This window comes from Tursiops truncatus, chromosome 10 (assembly GCF_011762595.2).
Source record: "Tursiops truncatus isolate mTurTru1 chromosome 10, mTurTru1.mat.Y, whole genome shotgun sequence".
NCBI classification, from domain to species: Eukaryota; Metazoa; Chordata; class Mammalia; order Artiodactyla; family Delphinidae; genus Tursiops; species Tursiops truncatus.
The window spans coordinates 40,351,570-40,376,463 of NC_047043.1; the positions used below are offsets into that span (position 1 = coordinate 40,351,570).

The 24,894-nt window shown below is 40.9% G+C and overlaps 1 long non-coding RNA gene across 2 annotated transcripts in view; it reads left to right on the forward strand.

The window, feature by feature from the left end:
- The first annotated feature begins 16,128 nt into the window (after positions 1 to 16,128).
- LOC141279746 (uncharacterized) overlaps positions 16,129 to 24,894 on the forward strand; it is a 32,265-nt gene continuing 23,499 nt past the window's right edge. Inside the window, exon 1 of one of the 2 annotated variants that reach the window (XR_012334520.1) lies at positions 16,129 to 16,272. This is a non-coding gene — a long non-coding RNA (uncharacterized lncRNA). The remainder of the gene's footprint in view (positions 16,273 to 24,894) is intronic. The other variant, XR_012334521.1, reaches the window with a different exon arrangement.

The following is a 24,894-nucleotide window of genomic DNA, read 5'->3' on the forward strand; positions in this document are numbered from 1 at the left end:
TGCACAGAGGACTGATATGGGTAAGATATGCCCCTATACCCCCTAATGTCTCTCCTATACCTCAAGTTTTACCCTTAACATTTTAAACCTTAGGCTGGGCATGGGTAATACTGTTATTAAGTTTCCTCAGATATTCACGTTTTACTGTGAAAAAGTTTCAGATACCTTCAGAATAGGTTATGTGCCTTATGCAAGGAGCCAGCTTCCTATCAAAGCATGATTGACAGCATGATTCTGTAACAAGTATCAAGAATCTTAAAAATAGTTATGCCCTTTGACACTTTGATGGGTGGAGGGAACACAGGATAGAGAGGCAGAGGCCCAGGCCAATTCCTTCCATCTATTTCTCTCCTTTAATAAGAGATGTGCAGAAAGGGAAATGTCTTCCCATTCTTTTCATTAGGCCCAGAACAACGTCTAGTGACCCTGAAATTCAATTCTCCCCAGAGCTGTAGTTCTCATTGGGAGCAAGTCTAAGTATGCTGGGAGAAGAGATGTGGACATATTTATTCATAAACACACTTTGGACTTTTTTTTTTAAGTATCTCTGTGTCACTGGTGCGTAGTGTTTTGCTTCCACACTTTTTATGCGTGCACAAGATCTGGGTACAGTTTGGCTGGCATATCTGGGAAATGAGAGTAGTATGAAGGGTGTGTTTAAGCCACAGCTGATAATTCTTCTTTGATAGAGACAGCTCTATTCTGGCCCAATGTACAGAAACTGGGTGCATAGAAAGATAGGAGACACAGTGGGATGGTGGAAAGAGCAAAAGACTAGAAAACTCAGAGTAAGAATTTTTTGACTTACTGGCTTTGATTTGGGGCAATTTACTTAGTTTGTGTAAGCCTCAGTTTCCTTACCTGTAAAATGGGGGTTAGAGTGTCTTTTATTTTCCTCACAGGGTCTTTGTGAGGATGAAATAATTTAATGTGTGTGAAAGTACCCAGCCGCTCCGCGGCATGTAGGATCTTCCCAGACCGGGTCACGAACCCGTGTCCCCTGCATCGGCAGGCGGACTCCCAACCACTGCGCCACCAGGGAAGCCCGTCAAGGCATTCTTGTAGGATGGGGTGTGGTGCTCTCCTGGGCTTCAAGGGGAATATTTGAATTAAATTGACTTGTGAAATCTGTGAGGTTGACATATTAGTAATGATAAATTATAAGTTTAAAAATGGTTAAGAGAAACTGTAGCTTGTGGAATTATAAAATGATTGAATGGAGATAAATAAAAATAGCATAAATTTACTGGATTAAAAAGAACCTCAGATTTTGAAAATATGCTACCTAGTTAAACAACATCAAATAAACAAACAATTATCCAAATAAAAACACTTAGCCGTTTCCTAAGCCCTTTTTCTTTTAGAATAAAGATTGCCTGATGCTTAAAATATTACCTAGATTCTAGTTAGATATGGGAATGGTTTAGTTATTCTACCCTACTTACCAAGAACAATCTTTTATATTTCACTTGAAAAAAAAAAAAAAAAAAAAAGACCAGCAAGTTTCAACATGGTGCATGTGACAATGTTAATTTTCTGGAATATCTCAATTTCTAGAAATCTCACTGGTCATAAGGCCCTCACAAACTATCGTGTTTATGGTCCCTTTAACCCTTCAAGCCAAAAATCCTCAGTGAAAGCCTCCTTTTGGGGGTAAGGGATATGAATATTCCTCCTAAGGAACATACCCCCTTGGTTTTGACTTCTGCCAGGCCTTTACTCCCTCACATCTGGGGTTTCATAATCCCCATTACTTTTTTTCTGCACAGCGGTTCTCAAATTCGGCCTTCTTTCATCATCTCTAAAGTCATCTTCTTAACCCGTGCCTGTTTATCTTCTGCCTGGATACTTCCTGAACCTTCCATATCTCCAGCGGTATGAGGTTCTATGCTCATACTTTGGCCTCACTTCAAAGTGGTGCTAAATTATTTACTCATTCTTCACTGATTTCTACTCAGTTGTCTTCTCGTTAACCTAAATCCACCTTTTGCCTGTATGTCTCCAGACCAAACACAGTGTTTTGCTCATTTTAGGTTTTCAGTACATGTTTGTTAAATCCAATTGAATAATTTTCTTTATCACGTTTGCAGCATAAACTGGACCCTCAATGAGCAAACATAGATGTTCATGCCCCTGTTGATATCAAACATGAGTTTAGAGTTTTCAGTGTGAATCTTGGAAAACAAACCGCCTTGGTGAGACGGAAGAGCAGTGACATGGGTGGCGAGAGTGTGACCATGTCCTTCACCCAAGAACTCAGGAGAAACTTTCGGTCTCTTGTTTTGGTAGTTGGAAGGATTGTCCAGGATCCCAGCAGAGAAGATGGAGTTTTGCGTGTTTAGAGGTGACAACTGGTGCTTTAGAAGTGGAGGAATTTGGTCAGAGAAGGATATAGTTTGAGAGAGAAAGGAGTCATTTTTGAAAGGGAAAGTAGTGGTTAGCAAGCTTGGAGGAAGGAGAGTGGGAAGTGAACTGTCAGAGAATTCACATAGATTTTATAAGAATGGAAGGTTCATGAGGACACGGGTGTCTTTGTATTGTGCACTGTTGTATCTATTCTAGCACCCAGAACAGCACGAATAGGGAGAATCCAAGTCGGCCCTGTCCATGCGCCAGAAATATCCAGCGGTTTCTACTGGATCCTGTGTGGATGGGTGGTTCTGCATTAAAGGCCTATGAGCACTGTTGCTCTGAAAACATTTTATATCTGGGATGCAAACGGGAAAAGGCCCGGCAGAGCCGTCTGGCGGAGGCAGGCATCGTGACACATTATCTGGCCTCCCTCCTCTGTTGCATGCCTTATGAACGCCCAAAGTCTTCACTGACATCCAGCTTCCACCCAGAGGCCACATCCTCACTGCCTTCTGTAGGACATCCCTCCCTGTCCCATTAGGAGGCTGTGATTGCTGTTTCTTCTTCTGCTGTCTTCACTCCAGTCCATGAAGAGATGAGGAGAGGAGGGGAGGGGCTGAGGTCAGCAGTTAGGTACAGCCTGGGAGTTGTGGGTGTGAGCTGGAAGGCTGTGCTTCTCCGGAGACTGTACTGGATGCTCCCTTACTGGGCTGGGAAAAGCTGAGCAGGATTAGAGGCAAAGAAATGATGTGACCCCAGTGGTTATGGGAAGGAGGTAAAGGAAGCCATAAGGTTAAGACGGGGCTCACTTTTTCTTAGCATCAAAAGGAAATCTGGGGTTGCAGGAACCTGGAAGGGAGTGTGATATAGAGAGGATGGAGAGACGTGTCTGAACACAGTAAAATAAACGGCCAGTGTGGTCTGAATCCTTTGTAAGTTCACGGAGAATTCTCCTTCTCTTCCCTCTCAAGTTTCCTCCACAGCATAGAGTCAAAACAAGAGACCAGGAAGAAGAGGCAGAACACAGCCCGTCTCTAAAAGCCACTCCCTGTGGGCTTGAGTTTCCTTGGTTCACTGATTTTTCCTAAGGCCCATTATGATTGTGACCAGAGAAGAATGATTTTATGGCTCATTGACAAGTGCATGAACCTACCTCATCCCACACGTTTTGGGGCAGTACATTTTCTTTCTCTTTGGAAGGGGTCCACTTTCAAAGTTTTTTCTTAGGAATTGTTTCTTGTGATAAAATGCAACAGTCAAAGGTCCCCAGAAACAAATCAGTATTTCAACAAAGGTTTATTTTACTCTCTTCCGTGTCTCCTCCTTCCTGGGAGATTGTATTAAACCACTGATACATGAGGAATAAGGATCATTTACAAGCATATTGTTACTCAGTGCCTCACAGGTGATACAAAGGAAGAATCGCCATCATGAAAGAAGATTCTGGCTGGGACCAGAACCTGACGAACCCTACCTGGAATGCCTTCTGTGAAGGTCAGGTTTCTGCCTTCCCCAAGTTCTATTTCCTTGAGCTCTTTCAGTGAAGGGCTGTCAAGTATCAGCGTACAATGAATGTGCCTTGCAAGTAAATATCTTTCTAACACGTAGAGCCTTGAAAGAAAATGCACCAGCTGTTTTTTTTCTTTAGTTCTTTTTTCTGTTATATTTATAAACAACACAGAAAAAAGAGTCCAGATCTAGAAACGAATAAAATTAAACTGAAAAGAATGCCTCAGTATATTATTGTATACTCTAATTTTATGGGATTTTCCCCTTTTTATTCTTAGAAAGTCATTAAATTCAAGATCCGTGAGAGTCAGTGGTCCTTATTATGCTTTTTTTTCTTGCTGTTTTAATGTTAGTACATTTATGAAACAAGCCATTCATTCATTCAAGCGAAGGTACCATATTGTTGGGGATACAGAAAAGAGGCAGATAATGGGCCTGGTCCTTTAGGAGCTCAAAGCCCCAGAATACCCTTCCTTCCCTGTGCTTTAGCACCACCTCTAAAGGAAAGAAGCAGCAAAATGCTTCTCTTTTGAATATATGGCATGTATATGACTCATTATATTTATGATTCCTTTAAAGGAATTAAGAGGAAGTTCCCAGAGTATTTATACTCTTACAGTGTAACATTTCTTAAGACTGCCCATCAACTCTATTGACATTTTTACCTGAGGATTTAGATAACTGGTAGAGAACTTTAAAAAAAAAAGCACTTTATTGAGGTATGATCGACATACAAAAAGCTGGAGATATTTAGTGTGTACAACTTGACGTGTTTGGGAATTGGTAGAGATTGTTGTTGTTCTTGTTTTTTTTTTATCTCTAGTACTGATCTGAAAATGAAATTGTTTAGGGGTAAGATTTACAGTTAATAGAGGAATAAAAGAACAGCTGATTGTCCCAGCTTTTACTCTGGCTCTGCCTAATACACTGCAAGTCAATGTTTACTTAATGAGTGGTATTTATTGCCTTTCAATTCAACAACAAGCTATGTTTTTAATATGAAAATTACCATGATGAGTTATACCCACTGTCTATTCATCACTCAGCTACTCATTCCCTCTATGCGATGGCTCTAAGGCAGCGGTCCCCAACCTTTTTGGCACCAGGGACCATTTTCGTGGAAGACAATTTTTCTATGGACTGGTTGCGGGGAACGGTGGCGGGGTGGGGGGATGGTTCAGGCGGTAATGTGAGCGTTGGGGAGCGGCAGATGAAGCTTTGCTCGGTCGTTGATCACCTCCTGCTGTGGGGCCTGGTTGGTAATAGGGTCCATGGCCCGTGGGTTGGGGACCCCTGCTCTAAGGGATGCGTTCCCGGATGTGGTAGTTACTGTCCCTGGATATAAGCCGAGTGGATATAAGCAGCAGTTGTGTCTGTGCTGTCTTTGTCACCTGTTACTCCTCAACCCACTGGCGTCTGGTTTCTGCTCTACCATGCCAACGAAGTGCTTCTTATCAAGGTCACAACTCTGTATTGCTAAGTCCAGTGGACACTTTTCAAGTTCCGTTTTCACCTCTTAGCAGAATGTGACACTGATGACCAATTTCTTCTTGAAGTATATTCTTGTAGCTTCTGTCACACCGCCATCTTCTGGTTTTCTTCCTACTGCTCTGAATACCCCGAAGTCTCCTTTGAGGGCTCTTTTGTATCTCTCCATCTTTTAAATATTGGTGTTCCTTCAGGGTATGTCTTGGGTCACCTTCTATTCTTATTCTATACACTTTTCCTGGGCAATTTCATCCCTTACGTAGGTTCTTATCTTCTATATTAATCTCTTCCAAATTAACGTCTCCAGTTGAAATCTCTTTCCTGAGCATCAGAAATCAAGCCATCGACTGAGCAGCTTCTCTCTGATGGCTCAAACTCAACCTGTCCCAGACTGAAGGCTGAATCCTTCTCTCCTTCCCCGGGCCTCATACTGCTTTTTTGCCCACCCCCCCGCCCCCGCCCCACAATCCATCAGCTCCTTCCATGGTCCAAACTGCAGTGAATGACACTACCATCCATCTGGTTACCCAGGAGAGGAACCCAGGAACTACCCATGACTTCTCCCTGGCCTCTACTGCAGTCCTAAATTAATTAACAAATCCTACCCATTCCTCCCTCTCAATAGTTCTTGAGTAAATTCAGTTCTCTTTAGCTTTCTCTCTCTCCAGTTCAGAGAATGCATGTTCCCAAGTCATCTGTCTCTATGCCAGCCAAGGCCTGAAATGCCAAACACTTGACTCCATTGTCCTTTTCATTTTGCCAGATAGTGCCTGCCCTGAAGCTGCAAAGAAAAATGCCCTGGATGACTTAATCTGAAAAGACCAGAGGGCATGGAAATGTGAGTGTGTGTGAAACCTTATTTATTTAAAAATATGATCCAGCTGCATCTGTAGTAATTTCTAAGGCTTAATGATTTCTCCATTTATTTTCTAGAGTTCCATATCTACTTCATAGCCAATAGTAATCATCATCTATTTAATCTACTACTATGTAGTAGTAAACTATAGGATAGCTATAGTTAATAGCATAGATTGCTTTTTTCTCTTCATATTTTTACTTTTGAATTGCCTGTGTTGAAACTCAAATGTTTGTTTCCTAATTTTTCACACATTCTTGAAAGCTATTTTTTCCAGTCTGATGGATTTTTCATCCCCATATTTGCTTGGCATTTTTTACCCCCAAGCTGTCTAGTGTACACTGCAGAATTATGATTCAGTAAAATAGAGATCAACCTTTCAATTGTTTGCTGACTCCTCATGGCTACAGTTTTTTTTTTTTTAACTCTGAAAAGTGCTTATTTATTTTTACTATTTCTTTTTTTTTTGCTCAAAAAGATAATTAAAATCAAGAGGACCACTTTTGAAAATATCCATGTTTAGATATCACTAATATTTTGGACTGAGAAAAATGATAGGTTATGGAAATATTAATATCTTGAAGATTCTTCTTCTTTTCATACATTTTTAAACATGAATTGGGTATCATGTGTTGATAGGCCCATAGAAGAGGGTGGTGCAATTTGATAGCTGGATGAAGGCTAGAATTAAGAAGTATGGGCTGTCTGGATATGTGTTTGTAGTTGGTGGGTATATGGGACACCTCTTGTGCCCCATCTGGCATTGGCAACCAGAGGTGTAGGTGTGACCTGGCAGTGCCTGGACTCAGCTGTCTTGTGTATCTTTGGCTCACCTGTTACCTCTCTGTTCTTGCTGTGTGGGAGGTCTCCAGGAGCTCACCAAGACATGGTGACAGATGCACAACTGAAATACAAGAAAATGATGCTCCCTGAGGCTGTCTTTGACCACGGAGGGATGGGAGCCAGAGTATGATGTGAATAAATGTACTTTACTTGACTTCTTTCATTCTGTCAAGTATAGGGAAAAGTATTTACATAATAATAAATATCCTTCAATGTAGTGAGGATTAAATAAGATAAAGTGTGTACAGGTCTGTCAAATAGGATGCTGAATAAATGTTAATTTTCCTCTCTGTTCCTACCTGTATAAAATAGTGATAATGAGTGTTATTATTTTGATTAGGTTTTTTTTCCCCTATTAGTCTTTAAAAATAATTTAAAGAAAATAATCTTTATTTATTTTATTTTTTAAAAAGATTTATTATTTATTTATTTATTTAATTTATTTTTGGCTGCGTTGGGTCTTTGTTGCAGCACACGGGATGTTCGCTGAGGCATGTGGGATCTTTCGTTGCGGCGTGCAGGCTCTTTGTTGTGGTGCTTGGGCTTCTCTCTAGTTGTGGTGTGCGGGTTTTCTCTTCTCTAGTTGTGGCATGTGGGTCCCAGAGCGCGTGGGCTCTGTAGTTTGCGGCACACAGGCTCTAGCTGAGGCATGTGGGCTTAGTTGCCCTGCAGCATGTGGGATCTTAGTTCCCTGACCAGGGATCGAACCCATGTCCCCTGCATTGTAAGGTGGATTCTTTACCACTGGACCACCAGAAAAGTCCCAAGAAAATAACCTTTTTTTAAAAAAATTAGTACTTATTTATTTGACTGCCCCGGGTCTTAGTTGTGGCATACAGGATCTTCGTTGATGCGTGCAGGATCTTTAGTTGAGGCATGCGGGCTCTTAGTTACGGCCTGCGGGATCTAGTTCCCTTGACCAGGGATCGAACCTGGGCCCCCTGCATTGGGAGCATGGAGTCTTAACCACTGGATCACCAGGGAAGTCCCAGAAAATAATCTTTTAAACTTAAAACTCTTGGAATATTGGAATTCATACTAACCAAAGACCAATAACTATAGCCAAGAAGTATAGCTGAGATAATATCCTATGTGTAGTCAGAAAAACCTAGATTCTAGTTCTGGTCCCAGCTATGACCATCTGCATCATTTTGGACAATCTGTGACGACTCACACAACATTGGATGAGGAAATAAGCTTGTCCCAACTCCTAGCAACTGTTGGCAGGAGGGCAGGAAGCAAGAGGGACAGAAATGTTTTAATAGTAACACAGTCAACAGGGAAGTTATTTCTGGCTTTCACTCCAAGTAGGAAGTGATTCCAATAACCAAAATAGGTTTGAAACCCCACACCCACTTAGTCCTGGCTGCAAAATGATGCTCTGCAGGGAGTACGACGTGCCTCCAGATGCCACAGATGCAGGGCCAGAGCTCAGTGATTCACAGCCAGGGATGGACAAAGCCTTCCCTCATGACCAGCTGACACAAACTCAGACTTCAAAGATTTTCTGTGAACAAGCGAAGAAGCAAAGCTATCTCGCCGAAATCACTCCTAAAGATCCCAAAGCAAGAAACAGATTTCTCAATGACTGAGTGGCATAAGCATTTCGTGTGTCATATGGAGAAACCAGACTGAACCCTAACTAGTTTCTTCACTAAGAATTTTCAGAAAGAGGAGCTAAAGAGGATATCGAAACATGCTCTGTGTCTTTTAGAATTTGTTGTGCATGTTTATGGAGAGTGAACTGTGTATAAGTCTCATGACTGGGCGTCATTTCCGTCATCCTCACCAATTGTTTTATTTCTTTAAAAATTCTGAGTTATATTAGTTTAGGTATTGTTTTCGTTTTTTTGGTCTTTTTAAAATTGTGATCAAAAACATATAACATTCAATGTTCCATCTTAACCATTTTTGAGTGTACAGCTCGAAAGTGTTAAGTATATTCACATTGTTGTGCAACAGCTCTCTAGAATTTTTTCATCTTGCAACACTGAAATTCGATACCCACGAACAACTAATTCCTCCCTCCCAGCCCTTGGCAACCGCCTTTCTGCTTTCTGTTTCTGTGATTTTTGACTACTTTAGATACCTCATGTGAGTGGAAACATACAGTATTTGTCCTTTCATGATTGGCTTATTTCGCATAGCATAATGTTCTCAAGGTTCATCCATGTTTTAGCATGTGACAGGATTTCATTCTTTTTCAAGGCTGCATCATCTTCCATTGTATGTTTATACCATATTTTCATTATCCAATCAGCTGTTGATGGACATTTGGGTTGCTTCCGCCTCTTGGCCATTGTGTGTAGTGCTGCCATGAACATGGGTGTGCAGATATCTCTTCAAGATTCTACTTTGCATTCTTTTGGATATATATTCAGAAGTAGAATTCCTGGATCATATGGTAGTTCTATTTTTAATTTTTGAAGGATCCTCATACTGTTTTTCATAATGGCTACACCATTTTACATTCCCATCAACAGTGCACAAGGGTTCCAATTTCTCCTCATCAGCACATTATTTTCTGTTCTTTTTACAGTGGCCATCCTAGTGGGTATGAGGTGATAATCTTGTGGTTTTGATCTTGGGTTGTCTTATGATTAATGATGTTGAGCATCTTTTCATGTTGACCATTCTTGTATTTTCTTTGGAAAATTGTCTGTTCAAGTCCTTTCTCCATTTTTTACTTAGGATATTTGTTTTTTTTGTTGTTGTTGTTTCTTACATTTTCCAGTTATCAACTTATATATCTCAGATATATGATTTGCAAGTATTTTCTCCCATTCAGATAGGTTGCCTCTTCATTCTGTTGATTGTTTCCTTTGATGCACAGAGTTTTTAAGTTTGATATCATAACATTTGTCTGCTTTTGCTTTTTCTGCCTATGCTTTTGGTGTCATATCCAAGAAATCATTGCCAATTCCAAGGTCCTGAAGCTTTCTGCCTATATTATCTTCTATGAGTTTTATACTTTTAGGTCTTACATTTAGATCTTTAATCCATTTTTTCCCCACATCTTTATTGGAGTATAAATGCTTTACAATGTTGTGTTAGTTTCTGCTGTACAACAAAGTGAATCAGCTATATGTATACATATATCCCCATATCCCCTCCCTCTTGAGCCTCCCTCCCACCCTCCCTAACCCATCCCTCTAGGTCGTCACAAAGCACCGAGCTGACCTCCCTGTGCTCTGCAGTAGTTTCCCACTAGCCATCCATTTTACATTTGGTAGTGTATATACGTCAGTGCTACTCTCTCACTTCATCTCAGCTTCCCTTTCCCCCGCCATGACCTCAAGTCCGTTCTCTACATCTATGTCTTTATTCCTGCCCTGCCACTAGGTTCATCAGTACCGATTTTTAAAATTCCACATGTATGCGTTAGCATACTGTATTTGTTTTTCTCTTTCTGACTTACTTCACTGTAAGACAGATTCTGGGTCCATCCACCTCACTACAAATAACTCAATTTCGTTCCTTTTTATGGCTGAGTAATATTTTATTATATATATGTGCCACATCTTCTTTATCCAAAGAGCTGTTGATGGACATTTAGGTTACTTCCATGTCCTGGCTATTGTAAATAGTGCTGCAATGAATACTGTGGTACATGTCTCTTTTCGAATTATGGTTTTCTCAGGGTATATGCCCAGTAGTGGGATTGCTGGGTCATATGGTAGTTCTATTTTTAGTTTTTTAAGGAATCTCCACACTGTTCTCCATAGTGGCTGTATCAATTTACATTCCCACCAACAGTGCAGGAGGATTCCCTTTTCTCCACACGCTCTCCAGCATTTATTGTTTGTAGATTTTTTGATGATGGCCATTCTGATGATGAGGTGATACGTCATCGTGGTTTTGATTTGCATTTCTCTAATGATAAGTGATGTTGAGCATCTTTTCATGCATTTGTTAGCCATCTGTATGTCTTCTTTGGAGAAATGTCTGTTTAGGTCTTCTGCCCATTTTTGGATTGGGTTGTTTTTTGATATTGAGCTGCATGAGCTGCTTGTAAATTTTGCAGATTAATCCTTTGTCAGTTGCTTCATTTGCAAATATTTTCTCCCATTCTGAGTGTTGTCATTTCGTCTTGTTTATGGTTTCCTTTGCTGTGCAAAAGGTTTTTAAGTTTCATTAGGTCCCATTTGTTTATTTTTGTTTTTATTTCCATTTCTCTAGGAGGTGGGTCAAAAAGGATCTTGCTGTGATTTATGTCATAGAGTGTTCTGCCTATGTTTTCCTCTAAGAGTTTTATAGTGTCTGGCCTTACATTTAGATCTTTAATCCATTTTGAGTTTATTTTTGTGTATGGTGTTACGGAGTGTTCTAATTTCATTCTTTTACATGTAGCTGTCCAGTATTCCCAGCACCACTTATTGAACAGGCTGTCTTTTCTCTGTTGTGTATTCTTGCCTCCTTTATCAAAAATAAGGTGACCATATGTGTGTGGGTTTATCTCTGGGCTTTCTATCCTGTTCCATAGATCTATATTTCTGTTTTTGTGCCAGTACTATACTGTCTTGATTACTGTAGCTTTGTAGTATAGTCTGAAGTCAGGGAGCCTGATTCCTCCAGCTGTGTTTTTCTTTCTCAAGATTGCTTTGGCTATTTGGGGTCTTTTGTGTTTCCATACAAATTGTAAAATTTCTTGTTCTAGTTCTGTGAAAAATGCCATTGGTAATTTGAAAGGCATTGCAGTGAACCTGCATATTGCTTTGGGTAGTATAGTCATTTTCACAATATTGCTTCTTCCAATTGAGGAGCATGGTATATCTCTCCATCTGTTTATGTTATCTTTGATTTCTTTCATCAGTGTTTTATAGTTTTCTGAGTACAGGTCTTTTGCCTCCTTAGGCAGGTTTATTCCTAGGTATTTTATCCTTTTATTTTGCAATGATAAATTGGAGTGTTTCCTTAATTTCCCTTTCAGGTTTTTCATCATTGGTGTATAGGAATGCAAGAGATTTGTGTGCATTAATTTTGTATCCTGTAAGTTTACGAAATTCATTGATTAGTTCTAGTAGTTTTCTGGTGGCATCTTTAGGATTTTCTATGTATAGTATCCTGTCATGAGCAAACAGTGACAGTTTTACTTCTTCTTTTCCAATTTGTATTCTTTTTTTTCTTCTTTGATTGCCATGGCTAGGACTTCCAAATCTATGTTAAATAAGAATGGTGAGCATGGACTTCCTTGTCTTGCTCCTGATCTTAGAGGAAATGATTTCAGTTTTTCACCATTGAAAATGATGTCTGCTGTGTGTTTGTTGTATATGGCTTTTATTATGTTGAGGTAGGTTCCCTCTATGCCCACTTTCTTGAGAGTTTTTACCAAAAATGGGTGTTGAATTTTGTCAAAAGCTTTTTCTGCATCTATTGAGATGGTCATATGGTTTTCATTCTTTAATTTGTTAATATGGTGTATCACATTGATTGTTTTGTGTATATTGAAGAATCCTTGCCTTACTGGGATAAACCCCACTTGATCATGGTGTATGATCCTTTTAATGTGTTGTTGGATTCTGTTTGCTAGTATTTTGTTGAGGATTTTTGCATCTATATTCATCAGTGATACTGGTCTGTAATTTTCTTTTTTTGTCGTATCTTTGTCTGGTTTTGGTATCGGGGTGATGTTGGCCTCGTTGAACGAATTTAGGAGTGTTCTTCCCTCTGCAATTTTTTGGAAGAGTTTGAGAAGGATAGGTGTTAACTATTCTCTAAATGTTTGATAGAATTAGCCTGTGAAGCCATCTGGTCCTGGACTTTTGTTTGTTGGAAGACTTTTAATTACTGTTTCAATTTAATTACCTGTGATTGGTCTGTTTATATTTTCTAATTCTTCCTGGTTCAATCTGGGAAGGTTGTACTTTTCCAGGAATTTGTCCATTTCTTCCAGGTTGTCCATTTTATTGGCATATAGTTACCTGTAGTAGTCTTTTATGATCTTTTGTATTTCTGCAGTGTCAGTTGTAATCTCTCCTTTTTCAATTCTAATTTTATTGATTTGAGTCCTCTCCCTTTTTGTCTTGATGAGTCTGGCTAAAGGTTTATCAATTTTGTTTATCTTCTCAAAAACCTGGCTTTTAGTTTTATTGATCTTTGCTATTGTTTTCTTTGTTTCTATTTCATTTATTTCTGCTCTGATCTTTATGATTTCTTTCCTTCTACTAATTTTGGGTTTTCTTTGTTCTTCTTTTCTAGATGCTTTAGGTGTAAGGTTAGATTGTTTGAGATTTTTCTTGTTTCTTGAGGTGAGCTTGAATTGGTATGAACTTCCCTCTTAGAACAGTTTTTGCTGAGTCCCATAGCTTTTGGAGCATCGTGTTTTCATTGTCATATGTTTCTAGGTATTTTTTGATTTCCTCTTTGATTTCTTCAGTGATCTCTTAATTATATAGCAGCACACTGTTTAGCCTCCATGTATTTGTGTTTTTTACTGTTTTATTTTCCTGTAATTGATTTCTAATCTCGTAGTATTGTGGTTGGGAAAAATGCTTGATATGATTTCAGTTTTCTTAAACTTCCCAAGGTTTGATTTGTGACCCAAAATGTGATCTATTCTGGAGAACGTTTCATGTGCACTTGAGAAGAATGCGTATTCTTTTGCTTTTGGGTGGAATGCCCTAAAAATATCAATTAAGTCTATCTGGTCTATTGTGTCATTTAAAGCTTGTGTTTCCTTATTTATTTTCTGTCTGGATGATCTGTCTATTGGTGTAAGTGGGGTGTTAAAGTCCCCCACTATTATTGTGGTACTGTCGATTTCGCCTTTTATGGCTGTTAGCATTTGCCTTATGTATTGAGGTGCTCCTATGTTGGGTGCATAAATATTTATAATTGTTATGTTTGATTGATCCCTTGATCATTATTTAGTGTCCTTCCTTATCTCTTGTAACAGTCTTTATCTTAAAGTCTATTTTATCTGATATGAGTATTGCTACTCCAGCTTTCTGGTGATTTCCATCTGCATGGAATATCTTTTTCCATCCCCTCACTTTCAGTCCGTATGTGTCCCTAGGTCTGAAGTGGGTTTCTTGTAGACAGCATATATAAGGTCTTGTTTTTGTATCCATTCAGCCAGTCTGTGTCTTTTGGTTGGAGCATTTAATCCATTTACATTCAGGGTGATTATCGATATGTATGTTCCTATTACCGTTTTCTTAATTGATTTGCGTTTGTTTTTGTGGGTCTTTTTCTTCTCCTGTGTTTCCCGCTTAGAGAAGTTCCTTTAGCATTTGTTGTAAAGCTGTTTTGGTGGTGCTGCATTCTCTTAGCTTTTGCTTGTCTGAAAAGCTTTTGACTTCTCCATGGAATCTGAATGAGATCCCTGCTGGGTAGAGTAATCTTTTTTTTTTTTTCCGGTATACAGGCCTCTCACTGTTGTGGCCTCTCCCATTGCAGAGCACAGGCTCCAGACGCGCAGGCTCAGCAACCATGGCTCACGGGCCCAGCCACTCCACGGCATGTGGGATCTTCCTGGACTGGGGCACGAACCCGTGTCCCCTGCATCGGCAGGCGGACTCTCAATGACTGCGCCACCACGGAAGCCCCTGGGTAGAGTAATCTTGGTTGCAGGTTTTTCCCTTTCATCACTTTAAATATGTCCTGCCACTCCCTTCTGACCTGCAGAGTTTCCACTGAAAAATCAGCTGATAACCTTATGGGGATTCCCTTGTATGCTATTTTTTGTTTTTCCCTTGCTGCTTTTAATATTTTTTCTTTGAATTTAATTTTTGTTAGTTTGATTAATATGTGTGTTGGTGTGTTTTTCCTAGGGTTCATCCTGTATGGGACTCTGTGCTTCCTGGACTTGGGTGACTATTTCCTTTCTCATGTTAGGGAAATTTTCAACTATAATCTCTTAAAATATTTTCTCAGACCCTTTCTTTTTCTCTTCATCTTCTGAGACCCCTATAATTCGAATGTTGGTGCGTTTAATGTTGCCCCAGAGGTCTCTGAGACTGTCCTCCATTCTTTTCAGTCTTTTTCTTTATTCTGCTCCCTGGCAGTTATTTCCACCATTTTATCTTCCAGCTCACTTATCCGTTCTTCTGCCTCAGTTATTCTGCTATTGATTCCTTCTAGAGTATTTTTAATTTCAGCTATTGCGTTGTTCATCACTGTTTGTTTGCTCTTTAGTTCTTCTAGATCTTTGTTAAATGTTTCTTGTATTTTCTCCATCCGTGCCTCTGTTCTGTTTCTGAGATTTTGGATCATATTTACTATCATTACTCTGAATTCTTTTTCAGGTAGGTTGCCTATTTCATCTTCATTTATTTGGTCTTTTAGGTTTTTACCTTGCTCCATCACCTGTAACAAATTTTTTTGTTTTCTTTTTTGTTTTTTTTTTTTTGATGGGTGGGGCTGTATTCCTGTCTTACTGGTTGTTTGGCCTGAGGCTTCCAGCACTGGAGTTTGCAGGCAGTTGGATAGAGCTGGATCTTGGTGTTGAGATGAGGACCTCTGGGAGGCCTCCCTCCGATTAATGTTCCCTGAGGTCTGAGGTTCTTTGTTAGTCCAGTGGTTTGGACTTGGAGCTCCCACCACAGGAGCTTGGGCCCAACCTCCGGCCTGGGAACCAAGATCCCTCAAGCTGTGTGGAACAGCAGAAAAAAAAAAAGAAAGAAAGAAAGAAAAAAAGGAGCAATACAATAACAAAGAATAAAAAACAAAATAAAATTAGAAAGATTAAAAAATATTTTAGGAAAATTAAAAATATAATTGAAACAACTGCAACAAGGTAAAATAAAACCACAACAGAAGAAAGAAAAAAAAAGTTGGGGGGAACAAGCCAAAAGGAGAGAACAATAACAAAGTATAGAGAATAAAATAAAATTAGAAAAATAAAAGATTTATTAGAAAAAATAAAAATATAAGTGAATGAACAACAATGAATCAACAAGGTAAAATGGAACCCCAATCTAAAAGAGGAACAAAGAAGAAGAAAAAAAGCCTTGGCTATGGGGGCAGAGTTTAGGCGGGGGAGGAACTCAGGCAGAACCGGGCTTTAGGGTGGGGCAGGACATAGGCGGGTGGGGGGTGACGTTTCAGCCTGGGGCAGGGCCTAGGCTCAGGACCCACTACAGCTGGAAAAGGCCTTGGGGGCGGGGCCTAGGCTGGGCGACATTCAAGCATGGGGTGGGGGCTCTGCTTAGGACCTGCACGGAAGGGGAGAGGCAGCACGTCCAAAGGAAGGCGTCTGGAATGTGGAGTTCCAGAGTTTGGAGGTAAGGCCCTGGGTGAGGGTGTGTGGGTGGGGTTTAGGCCCAGCACGTTGGAGGGGGTCTAAGAGGGGGTCTCTGAGTGTAGAGGTGAGGGGGCATAGGGGCGGGACTTGGGCTCTTCACGGCGGGAGGGATGCTCCCAGGGCAGAGGATTAGGCCCAGGAGCCCAGGAGGCACCCTGGTGCCTAAGTGGACAGGGCAAGTGCTGGCTGCATTCCCTTCCGTTCCTCTGCACACCCCCCCCCAGGGTCTCCGCCATCCCTGCTGGACCCCTACCAGTGGGTGGGTTCTTCTGGGTGTAGGAACTCCTCCTCTCCCCAACCCCCCCACCGGAAGTCCGACCTTTACTTTTGCTCCCCCTTCCCTCCCTCCCACTCCCTCAGGACCTGCGTGGCTGGAGGGGTCCTCAGTGGGCAGAGGATCAGGCCTGAGATCTCAGCAGGTTCCGGGGGGGCCCAAGTGGGCAGGGGAAACCTGGCCACGCTCCCTTTTGATCTCTGCCCTCCCAATGGTCCCCCAGTTAACCCCTCCTGGCGTGGGATCCTTTCCCCTCCCCCAGCCGCCCCTCAGTGGCGCAAGTCCCGTCCTGCCTCCACTTCTCTTCCCCCTTCACTGCTCCCACACCCCACACCCGGTCACTGGGGGTTCCTCCCATCCCCTTAGGTGCCCATGGTTCCCCACCGGTACCTGGTAGGTGCCCTAGTTGTGCGGAGGCGTGAATTCCGCATTCTCCTAGTCCACCATCTTGATTCCACAACCCTTTTAGTCCATTCTGAATTAATTTTTGCATTTGGTGTAGGGAAGGGTTCAACTTCATTTTTTGCATGTGGATATTCAGGTTTTCCAACATCATTTGTTGAAGAGACTACCCTTTCCTTAGGGTAATCTTCTTGAAAATTATTTGGTCATATATGTAAGGGTTTACTTCTGGGCTTTCTGTTCTGTTCCATTGGTCTATATGTCTGTCTTTATGCTAGTACCACACCATCCTAATTACTGTTGCTGTGTAGCATGATTTGAAATCAGAAAGTATGAGGCCTCCAGCTTTGTTCTTTTTAAAGGTTATTTTGGCTATTCAGAGTCCCTTAAGATTCATTATGAATTTTTGGATGGTTATTTCTTTATCTGCTAAGAGTGCCATTGGGATTTTTTTTTTAAATTTTATTTATTTTTACTTTTGGCTGCCTTGGGTCTTTGTTGCTGCATGCGGGCTTTCTCTAGTTGCGGCGAGTGGGGGCTACTCTTTGTTGTGGTGCGCAGGCTTCTCATTGTGGTGGCTTCTCTTGTTGTGGTGCATGGGCTCTAAGCACGTGGGCTTCAGTAGTTGTGGCTCGTGGGCTCTAGAGCGCAGGCTTAGTAGTTGTGATGTACGGGCTTAGTTGCTCCGCAGCATGTGGGATCTTCCTGGCCCAGGGCTCTAACCGGTGCCCCCTGCATTAGCAGGTGGATTCTTAACCACTGTGCCACCAGGGAAGTCCCTGCCATTGGGATTTTGATAGGGATTGCATTGAATATGTAGATCACTTTGGGTAGTATGGACATTTTAACAATGTTTAGTCTTCCAACCCATGAGAAATTTTGCTACTATAATAAATGGGATTATTTTCTTAATTTCTTTTTCAGAAAGTTTACTGCTAGTGTATAGAAATGCAAGTGAATTTTGTGTATTAACTTTTTATCCTGCAACTTTGCTAAAATCTTTTATTAGTTGTAACAGTTTTGTTTGTGTATGGGTGTGTGGAGTGTTTAGGATTTTTCACATATAAGATCATGTCATTTGCAAACGGAGATCATTTTACTTCTTCTTTTCCAATTTAGATGGCTTTTATTTCTTTTCCTTGTTTGTTTTAGAGTTTTGAACATTGAAATTAAGATTCTAGCCTGCTATGCAACAGCTGGTGCACAACAACCAGGACCTTTGCTATCCCACATGGCATCTTTGTGTGAATGAGAAAAGCCAGCCGCTGCCTCCAGGGAGTTGCAGCCGGCACCCGCGTGCGTGCCGTGGAGAGCAGAGCACAGGATGAATTTCAGCCCCTCTCACCCCCCGACTGAGTGTACTTGGGTAGTGGACACTTGCATATTATCTCAAATCCTCTTGGCCTCACCTTTTATTCCAGCCACAGCTGCAGTGACCAGTTCTGTGCAGGTGTCAACTAATTTCACGCAGGTGCCCCTGAGTAGTGCCTCCTCTACCACCCAGGCCTCTCATTTCTTGTTTGGGGGCTTTTGTGAGTCTCCTCATGGGGACGTCCATAGGAGCCTTTTTGGCACTCACGCGTGTGCAAGATTGAAGGGTGGGACTGAGGGCAGGGAGGAGTAACACAGGGGCAGGAGGGTGGAGGGACTAATGGAGGGTGAGGCAACCTTTGACCAGTGGGGACAGGGCTCAGTGAATAAATGCTCTGCTGCCTCCACAAGCCTCCATGGAAGTTTCTGAGACACATTTCATAAGAGTTGTCAAAGGGTTCCTCAGGATAGAGTAACTGATTGTCTGAAGCTCTGCTTTGGGGGGAACTGACCATAGGCCTGCTTGTACAACTGTATGCAGCAGCCCGACTGTAACCTCTGACCCTACCTCCTTCAGATTAAGCCTTAGAGAGACTCGTTTGTCTTGGCTGCTTTACGTACTGCAGAACCACTTCACATCTCTGAGTTCCAGCATTCTCTTTATAAAACGAAAATGAACACATTTTGAAAGTGTATTTAAAGTGGGAAGCACTAAGTACCTTTAATCATTAAATATAAGTCATGATTTATGTTTTCACACCTCACATCCACTACCACATAAATGAATGCTTGTCTTTGTAAAAAGTCATTTATACAGATCGCTAGACTCATGAGAACAGGCAATGAGTGTTTTAGACTGAGCTGCTGATTCTAGAGAGAGCTCTTTGCTAATTCATCTTTTAATCTTTATTGAGGCGGCAGGATTGTTGAATTCAGTCACCTGACCTGACCTCAGTCATGGCCCTACCTTGCCAGAAGTTCATGCCAACTCTGATCCCTCGGTCTGTGTGGTTTGGCCTGCCTGCCTATGTCCCATTTTAAGCACCACTCAGTCTAGATGGGCTTTTGAAAATTTATAGAGCCTGATAGTGCCAATCCAGTGAGGGCAGCCTTGATCTGCTCCCCCAGCTCAGCCCCCAGCACCACTCAGAATTTCACCCTCACTGGAATCTCTTCTCTGTCAATACTTCTATAGCTACTACTTTGCGACACCAGAAATAAACTGTAATTAGTTTATTGCTATGTTGGACTTTTATCTTATTTTCAGTCTCAGAAATAGCCTGTCATTAACAGATGAGAGGAAACACTGAATAAAAACTCTTCTCTTTGTACATTACAAAGTGTAATTGGATTATCGTTATTCATTAAAATATCCTCGCTCTTCATTTGATGCTAAATATTACATAAATATTACATTACTGGAGTCAAGTAGTATCAGAGAAAACTGTCTTTATCTGCATTTTATAACCCAAGATTATCACATCAGTGACTTCATGTCACACCTTTGGAAATGTGGAGAGAAGACTGGGCATGTAGGGACCTCAGTCTAGGCCCAGTTCTGCTCCTGCCACTTAATTCCTAATTTATAAAAGCTTCCACTTTTATAAATGTGACTGTTGGGCTAGATACACCACCTTCTCTAAAATTCTGTCTCCTGTCTGCATTCAGGTCGACTGAGCACACACCTGGGTTAAGATATGGGTAGTAGTGTGTCTTCCTTTCTTATATTCTCACTTATCCTCTCCTTCCTCCCTCCCTTCCTTCCTTTCTTCCTTCCTTTTGTTTGCTTGAAAATCATACCAGTACTTTGCTCTAGCTCTTAATGTGGCATACTGTCCTGGGTGTCAAGACCTTCTTTAGTCGAGGCACTATAAACATGCCATGCGTCTTCCCCATGTATTCCTGTTCATGGACTACATTAAACATGGAGCCTTCCAGCCCAAGTTCAAATGTCCTGACTTCCTCTGTAGTACTGTATTGCATGAGTGAGCATGGTGACAATTTTCATCCAATGACCTCTCTTGTCCACTTCCACTGTCAAAAACTGCGCTTCTCGGGGCTTCCCTGGTGGTGCAGTGGTTGAGAGTCCGCCTGCCGATGCAGGGGACATGGGTTCGTGCCCCGGTCCAGGAGGATCCCACATGCTGCGGAGCGGCTGGGCCCGTGAGCCATGGCCGCTGAGCCTGTACGTCCAGAGCCTGTGCTCCGCAACGGGAGAGGCCACAACAGTGAGAGGCCCGTGTACGGCAAAAAACAAAAACAAAGAACAAAAAACAAAACAACTGCACTTCTCCTGGTGAGCGTTCAGTGAGAACAAAGCAGATGCCGAAAGGGGGCTTACAGAGGGAGCAATGTTTTCACTAGGTGAGAAACTTAGGACTTCATGCAGAGGGGAGATGGCTGACTTGAGGACATGTACTAACAATCAACTTGAATTGATAAAGTCTGATTTTTTTTTGATTTGGCTTTTCAGTTTGACAACAACCACTGGCTCTCTGTGTTAGTTTGCCAGGACTGCTGTGACAAAGAACCACACTAGATGGCCTAAACAACAGACATTTATTTCTCACAGTTCTGGAGGCTAGAATTCCAAGATCAAGGTGTTGGTAGGCTTAGTTGCTTCTGAGGCCTCTCTCCTTAGCTTGCACAGAGTGGCCTTCTCACTGTGTCCTCACATGGTCTTTCTTCTACACATGCATATCCCTGGTGACTCTTGGGTGTCGAAATTTCCTCTTATAAGGACACCAGTCAGATTGGATTATAGCCCACCCTATCAGCCTCATTTTAACTTAATCACCACTTTGAAGGCCCTAACTCCACACACGGTCACATTCTAACACATTCATATGTTAGGGCTTCAACATATGAATTTTGGAGAACACAATTCAGTCCATAACACTCTCCGTATATTGGGTGAGCTAAATCAGCAGCTCCAAGAACCTTATGAAAATAAAGATGTGATAAGAAAATAATATTTTATAAAAATTTGTATTGGAAAAATTGTACTGAATTATTTTAAATTTTCTAATTCATTCTGTGTATATTGGATTACACTAGGTGCCTCTGAGCGAAAGAAGACCAGGTGCAATAGTTATTTGATAGGTGTTGGTCAGGCTGATTTTTTTTTTCTACTTGTTCTGTCAACTGCTGAAAGTAATTAAAGTTTCCAGTTATTATTGTGGATTTGTCTACTTCTCCCTTTAGTTTTGTCAATTTTCACTTCATATATTTTGAAGCTCTAATATCAGAGGCATACATATTTAGGATTATGTATTCCTGGTGGACTGATTCTTTTATCATTATGAAATGCCTCTTTTCCTTGAAGTCTATCTTGACTGATTTTAATATGGCCACTCCAGCTTTCTTACACTTACTGTTTGCATGATATATCTTTTTCCCTCAATGTGTTTATGTCTTTGTATTCAAATTGCCTCTTTTACAGACAGCGTATTATTCAGTCTTGCATTTTAAATTCAGCCTGACGGTCTGCCCTTTAATTGGGGAATATAGTCCATTGACATTTTGTGTAGTTGTTGTTATGGTTGGATTAAGGTCTATCAATTTGTATTGTTTTCTGTTTGTCATGTGGTTTTTGTTACTCTGTTACTCCTTTTGCTACCAAACCAGGTTGATGCACAGCAAACCAAAATGCTGGGATGCTGAGATTTGCAGGAGAGAGGGTTTATTTGCAAGGCAGCCAAGCAAGGAGATGGGAGAACAAGTTTCAGACCCACCTCCCTGAAGGCAAGGGGTCAAGGTATTTATGGAATAAAGAATAAAGAAGCAGGGCAGTCTGAGGCTTAGGGAGCATGGGGAATGTAGAGAAAGGTTACTGGAAAAAGATATGGTAATCGTTGTTCTGTGCAGATGTACTAAGCTACAGGCCTCTGCATGTTCAAAAATGGAGGTGCTTAAGCACAATCTGAGGGTGGAGTTTTTGGCCCACTGATGGTTAAATGTCACCAAGCAGACATACACATGCCCAGTTGGAGGGTCAGTGGTTACATCCAGTCCTAACCAGCTAAGTTAGAACTTGACACAGCTGACTCCAAGTTCCTGGAAAACAACTCAGGCAAACATCTTATTGTTTGGGTATCCTGCAGCTTGGAGGACATGCAAGTCTTAAAACAACCTTGATTAGTGAAGTCAGGTGAAATGAATTTGCCTGCGGTTCTACTTTCCCACTTCTTGTTTAATTGAATATTTTAACATTATTTTAAAAAATTTCTTCTTTTTTTGAAAAATTACAGTCCATTTTAAATTAATATTGTAGCACTTCATGTAAAATGGAAGAAATTTACAATAGTATAATTTCTTTTACTCCATCTTTGTGCTAATGCTGTAACGTATTTTACTTCTTTGGATTTTATAAACCCCATACACTACAGCAGTACTACTTTTGCTTTAAACATTTGTCTATTAAAGAAACTAAGAAAAAAAATAGCCTTCTAATATATTTACATATTTACTATTTTCCACGCTCTTCATTCCCTCCTATAAATCTGAGATCCCACTTGGTTTCATTTTTCTTTTAGTCTGAAGAGTTTCTTTAGCATTTCTTACAGTGTAGGTCTGCTGACAACAAATTCTTTCAGTTTTCATTGATCAGAAAATGTTTTTATTTTATGCCCTCTCCCCCTTTTCAATGATAATTTTGCTGGATTTAGAAATTTGAGTTGATGGTGGTGGGTTTTTTTTTTTTCTTGCAGCTCTTTAATGGTTCATTTTCTGACTTCTTGTCACCATTGTTTTGGATGAGAAGTCATTTTGAGTTTGTATTATAGTTCCCTGAATGTAATGCATCTTTTTCTCTTGCTTCAGTTAAGACTTTTCTCCTCATTTTTTTGATCTTTCTGCATGTTGATGATAGTATGTCTCGGTGTATTTTTCTTTGTGTTTATCCTGCATGGGTTTCACTGAGCTTCTTGGGTTTATAAATTGACTTTTTAAAAATCTGAATTTGAAAATATTTCATCCATCTTTCTCTCAAATAGTTTTTCCTTCTCTGTTCGCTTTCTCTTTTCATTCTGATACTTCCATTACACATATGTTAGATCACTGGTATTGCCCCATTAACATTTTTTCTCTTGTTCCTCAAATTGGATGATTTATTTTGATTTGTCTTCAAACTCACTGACTTTTTCTTATGCAGTCTCTAGCCTGCTTGTTAAACCTATCTCATGAGTATTTTATTTCAGGTAATGTAATTTTCAGTTATAGAATTTCCATTTGGTTATTTATTTTGTTTTTTTTCCGGTACGCAGGCCTCTCACTGCTGTGGCCTCTCCCGTTGCGGAGCGCAGGCTCTGGACACGCAGGCTCAGCGGCCATGGCTCACGGGCCCAGCCACCCCACAGCATGTGGGATCTTCCCAGACCGGGTCACAAACCCGTGTCCCCTGCATCGGCAGGTGGACTCTCAACCACTGCGCCACCAGGGAAGCCCTCCATTTGGTTATTTTTTATCATTTCCATTTCTATGCTGACATTTCCTACCTGTTTACTGTGTTTATCTTTTCTGTTAAGTCTTTAAACACATTTATAATGGCTACTTTTATGTCCTTGTCTGCCAGTTCTAACACTTAGGTCATCTTTGTGTCTATAAAAAAGCTTTATAGGAACACAACAATGCTCATTATTTGCATATTGTCTGTGGCTGTTTTCATGCTACACTGACAGTATTGAAAGGTTGGGAAAGAGATCATATGACTTATAAGCCTGAAATATTTACTGTCCAGGCTTGTAAAAAGTTTTGCTAACCTCTGCTCTAAAAAATGCCCCACACTTGAGGGCGTGACACTTCCTGCTATCACATGGCCTTCCTGTCGCCTCAGGAGGTGCTCAAAGAGCCTGGCAAGGGCTAGAACTCCAAAGCCTTGCAGCACTGAGCTATTTTCTGGTGCCTTCATTCAGCACACAGCCCAGCAGCAGCCTCTCCTGTGGGGCCTTGTGGAGTTTTACCCTGATATGTACATCCCTGTCCCCAGCCTAGGATCTGCTGGGAACTCCCATGCAGACTTCTAGGAACTCATCTTTGTGGTTCTCTGCCCTCTGGTATTATTCCCTACACATTTCAGACCTTTAGCAGCCCTGAACTTCAGTCTCTGCCTCTTCTGCTCAGACGACTGCTATGCTCTGCTTGGGCTCTACTTCTTGGCCCCTATCATTTGGAAGGATTTTCTAGGGAAAGAACCAGGGTGAATGTGTCACTCATTTTGTGGGCTTCCCTTGTCTCAAGGTTCTGAGTCCTGTGCTGCCTCATGTTCAATGTCTGAAAATAATTGCCTTATTTATTTGTCATTTATAATTGTTTATGTCAGGAGGACAAGTTTAATACTGGTTGCTGTGAAGGTGGCAAAAGTTTCTCTTTATTCCTTTTTTATTCCTAAATTTTATTATATACAATTATGACTTAGATAGCTAAGAAACCCTGAATTATAGTAAGGAAAAACAAATTTATACATAAATGGTGTAAAGACTTTTTCTTTACTGCTAATTGGGCTGTCCCTCTGTCCTTGTTCTTTGTTATTGGAGACATCTTCCATTCACACACTTTAATTTTGTTTTGGGGAAAAAAAGATTTTATGACTACCATGCTCTTCTACAGTTACAGAAG